Consider the following 5,555-nt stretch of genomic DNA (forward strand, 5'->3'; position numbering starts at 1 on the left):
TGATTTGTACAAATAATAAATATAATTTATTTATTTAATTTATTTCAATTTAAATAAAGGGTTAAGCTTATTGAAATTCATTGTCAACAAGTACTGCTGTATTCGGCACATTTGACAAGTAAAGATTTGTCTTTTGACATTGAAATAACTTATACAATAATTTGAAGCATTGAAATCCCCCGATAGAAAAGATACGTAAAACAAAAAAACAGTTGAAGAGAAAATGTGAACAAATAAAGAAAAGCGACACCTCTGTATAAAGTTGTCAAAACACAAATAAAAGGAATATGATCTATATGCAAATGATGTAAATACATCAGAATAAACTGACGATATCAGGACATCGCTGAGTTAAACATTTCCCCAAGCAACTATTGCATCCTCCTACAAACCATTAGAGTGGATGAGCAACGCTGTGCTGTTTAGATCCAGGGGGAATATTTAAAACCATTTATTATTCAAAGGCTTAAAGACTCAAATGTAAATATAAATATATATATATATCTCCACAGAGCTGACAATGAGAAGTCTCACAGCTCGGGTGGGCTGAGAGAAGCTTTGATTAAGAATGTCCATGTGCATAAACACTGAGATTTCAGCTTGACCTTTTGACCACCTTGATTCATCACAGCATATACCCATAGACCCTTGGCTTTCTGTAACTATAGAAACCTCAGCACTACATACATGCTGACAATGCTGCCTGAGGTAGGCCTACATGGTTAAATGAACCACAAAAATTATATTTTCATGACAGCTTTCCATTGCTTTCATCTCTGTGTGTTTATGTGCCATGTGATTCTCTCTGGCGACATGAAGAACTATCTGAGAGCCTAAACCGCTCCATCCTTTTGTCTCTTTATATGTAGAGCCTCAATAGAATTCCCCACAGGAGGCTGAGAGCATCACTGCAGCCACGCTGAGATGATGCATCCCTTATTCTTATGCCAAAACAATTTCCAATTAGTTTACCTTTTTTCCTTTAAGCCAGTGAGCTCCTACTGCTCTGAAATGATATTGCTTTTTCCTCATGGGTATGAAAGAGGAGTACAAGGTTATAGAGAGGGGAGGCATGAACCTGTGAACCAGCAGTGGTGTTTGGGGGGGGCTTTTGTCAATTTAGTTCTCCATATCCTGTATGTATCAGATGTGTTTGCATAGAACCTTTCTCTCCTTTAGCTCATTTGAGACTTGGTTCAAATCGAATGCATTTTTTAAATGAAACCTAACAAAAGTGGACCTGAACTTGACAGCTAGTGATAAACATAGATTTTCATGGAGAATAAAAAAAGTAATTTTGACTTCATATTTCCTTTTGTTTCCCACAGGAAAAAAATCCTTCAAGATTGTTCACAGCACTGTCTGTTTTAAATGTACACTATAGATAAATTACACACATTTGTGTCAGTCAGATTTTTTTTTCTGTAAAGAAATTAATACTTTTTTTCAGCAGATGCACTAAAATGATCAAAAATTGACAGTAAAGACATTTCTATTCATTAAAGAATCCTGATATGAAATACCGTATATCATTTTAACACAAACATTAAACAACGGTTTTGAGCATTGATATTAATAAGAAATGTTTCCTGAGCACCAAATTATCATATCAGAATGATTTCTGAAGGATCATGTGGCATTAAAGACTGGAGTAATTATTTTAAATTGTGATAATTATTTCCAATATTACTGTTTTTGCTTACTTTTTGATCAAATAAATGCAGTCTTGGTGAGAATATGAGACACCAAAAACAAAAACTTTACAGACTCCATACTTTTGAATGGTAATGTGTGTGTGTGTGTGTGTGTGTGTAAATTCCAAAGAAAATATTTAAATATTTAAAAGATACAGAGCTGTGAAAAGAGTATAGTTTTTGTTTGTTTGTTTGGTTGTTAAATTATATCACCCTCACTCATAAATACTATCCCAATAAAATTCCATTATTGATATGCCAACATATGTTAAAGGACAAAACTGCATGTATGGGGTGTACTTACTTCTTCTCAGCACTGTATGTTGATACTGCGATTCAAACATGTAGCCTTCTGTTGTTTTAGAAATTAGCATTTAACTGCAAATTATAACAATATGAAACACATTTTTAAAATAAAACTCCTTCAGCGAGTGTATCCATATCTCTTTTAGGGCACCACAAATGCCTGCAAGACTCAATTATACGAGAAATAAATTTCTATAGCACGGTAGAATGATGCTGAGTGACATTCAGATTAATCCAATAGAGCCGCAACACATTATGCCGTAACCACTTCCCCTGAGCCGCGAATCTCTTCAAGCCCAGAAACATTAGTAATGAAACAGTTTGCATTGATCGAAGGACATTTAATGGGACAAAGGTGCCTAGTATCGATCAACCTCTTTTGGGGCATCCAGTCAACGTGACTATAATATGGCTGGCTGTTTAGTGAGCATGCAGAAAGGCAGGAGGAAGCTTCTCAGATGTCTGCTGGGACAGTGCCAGTTATAGAGGGCTGAAGAGATAATGAACTTAATGCTACCGGGCATCATGGGGAGTTTAAGTGAGGTTTTCTGCAGCAGAGCCAACTGGACTATGGTGACTGTGGCATGCAACATTAATCAGTGGTGCCATTCAATTCAAAAGGGTTCATTTATGTCCTGGTTTCTTGTGGATTATAATAAATTAAGGATGTAAAATGATTTTGGGTAAAGTGAAATTTGTGACAGTTTAATTAGTTCAGCCAGCAGCCTGGCAAGAAAGACATGGAGGGTATTTTAACAGCAGGTGGTAATTTCTACCCATTGGCATTTCTGTCAAAAAGACCATCTTAGATCAGAATGAATTTCAATACAGGCTTTTTAGGCTTGTTCTAACTGGTTTGGTGTTTTGATTTAGCTGGTAGGCCAAGCCTGGTTGTCATTCCACCATCACATGACTGGCATCCAAAACAGAATGCTGGTTACCAACAAATTTGGTCTTTTCAACAGTGATAACTTGTGGTAAATACTCTCTACAGTGACACTTGTTCACAAGTTTGATGCAGCTGCCTTAATACAATTTTTAAATGTGTTTGCCAAGAATAAATGACAGCATTTGCAATTTGATGACAGTAAAAACATTTGCTCTTCAAGGACCTTCAGTATAGTTAGCAATTTAATTTCTGTTAATAGTTCAGTGTAGCTAACTACTGTATGAATAGGAAAGCTTAATCCATTTACATCAAGCCGAAATGTGTTATAATTTTCACTATATTCGGAGTCATGTCTTTAACCTTGATGCAATGGCATAAGCAAAGCAAACAAAACATTAACACAGCGAAAGCATATATCGTTTCTCACATTCAACTCCCAGTAGTCCAGGGCACTTTTGTTGTTAGCAATTTTAAATGCAGTGTTTTGTTGTCATATAATGTGGTGAGGTGTGATAAGTGTTTGATTGTTTCTCCAAGAAATGTGTCATTTCATGATTATTCATACTGTTGATATTGAACTTTTTTGGCATTATGCTAGAATGCACAATGTTTTGCTCCCTATAGGCCAGTAAACTGAACCCTGCAATTCACCTAAAAGCATCTTTTATGCACTTTAGACTTTTAAGCTGGCTTTTAAGCTATTCTTCGGTTGCCATTGCTTTTATCCATGAAGTTGCATTTAAATATTTGTTTTATGTAGTTTGCAAATGATGAGTTTGGTAAGCTGTAAGTCCATCATATGGGCTGGTGATTATAATTATTAACAGTTAAAGGCCACAGACTTCATCCGTGTTGAGCTGCTGTAAGTTACTTCACTACAAGTGTTTCTTTCTCTCTTTTTTGTTTGTCTTTATTAGCACAATAGTTAAATGACATGACTTCAAAACATCCCATCTAGAATAAGGCACATACAAGACTGTTGCCAAGAACAGAATGGCAAAACAAACTCCTTTCTATAGGGAATTCTCTTATGAAAGTCTTAATCAAAATAAAGAACGTCTCTTTTCCCCATATAACCCAGAGGCCATAAGAAAGTTGCTATCAGGTTTTTGTACTGACGCTGGGGAATGTATGAAGAATGTTCAAGTAAGCCTTTCAGCATGTTAGCTCAAACAAACTGACTTCAAAGGTCTTCTGACAACCCAATCTTTAATATTAGTGGTCCTGATGGCCTCAAGCTCTTGAGCGTTTTGTGTGCTTAATATTGCATCACAAAGGATCACATTCTCCTAATGTAATTGAATGCAATTACCAGACATCAAGTTGCAGAAATGTTTTTTTAACCACCAACCATTTTAAAATGACCACAAACCGCCCACAGTATATTTGCTGTTACCGAATGTCCAGTGGAAATAAAATCAATAACTAGCACTTAGGATTTAATCCATTCACTGTTAATCTATTGGTAAATAGGGCTGGGTATCAATATAGATTTCCCAATTTGACTCTGATTCATTCGGGTATTTCAATATGAATTAAATTCTCTCTATGTTAATGTATAGGCAGAACAAAGTACAAATTTATGAGATTTAAACTCGCAATTTTGACTTTTTTCTCTCCTAACAATTGCAAGTTAACATCTTACAATTCTGCCTTTTTTTTCCTCAGAATTCAGAATTTTTATCTCACAATCCTCAGAAATGTGAGAAAAAAGTCAGAATTGTGAGATAAAAAGTCGCAATTATTATTTGTATTATTATTATTATTATTCTGTGGCATAAACTGGCTTCCATAGTAACTCGAACCAATCACGTCTCTTAAGAGTCATTTGGGTATAGGAAAAAAAAAACTGCAAACAGTGACATCTACAGAATGGAAAGTTCTGTACATTTTCAGACAGCCATTAAAGATCATAAAATTTCGATCTTGGGATTTTAAGAATCAATCAGTCGAGTGAAGATTGTGATTCATTAATAATTTACCCAGCCCTTTAGTGTTAAATAGAATTTTCAACTATTAAAGAGACTACGCTACTAAAACAGATCATAATCTCTATTGAATTCAACTAATTTATGTTCAAACCAGAAGAAAAACACTTACCGGTGATCGTCAAAAAGAGTAAGATGAACATCCAGTGCAGAGAAACGCTTGGCAGCCGAACAGCCTGAGGGAATATGTTACATCAGGCAAAGGTTTTGCTTTTTTCTGTAAATGGCAAGCAACAGTGGAGATACAAAAAGAGTATTTGTTCATAGTTCAGGTGAAAAGTGTATGCTGTTATTATGTCTATTATTTCTGTGTTCAGCAAACAGAGAGTCATATTGTTGAGGCATAGTTTATACAGTAACATAATAAGAAAAATGCTTTTAGTAGATTGCAGCAAGGAAACACTCAAATAAATGAACTGGCATCAGTGAACAATAGTTATCCTCAGAATAGTTGAGAGCAGGGATAATTTTAATGCATGGTAATAAGTTAATGCACGATACACTTACCATAGTTATATCAGGTATGTGAAGGTAAATCAAATTTGTATTACTTCCTTGTGTATTTTTTCCCTAATTAATTTTTTTGGTTTAAAAAAAAAATTATCCTAAATTATTCAAAAAAAATTTCAAAAAGAATTTTCTTTTCTTTTTGGCTTGATTTAGTATCAATATCAATAT

Source organism: Sinocyclocheilus rhinocerous, unplaced genomic scaffold, assembly GCF_001515625.1.
Source record: "Sinocyclocheilus rhinocerous isolate Xijiao unplaced genomic scaffold, SAMN03320098_v1.1 scaffold606, whole genome shotgun sequence".
NCBI lineage: Eukaryota > Metazoa > Chordata > Actinopteri > Cypriniformes > Cyprinidae > Sinocyclocheilus > Sinocyclocheilus rhinocerous.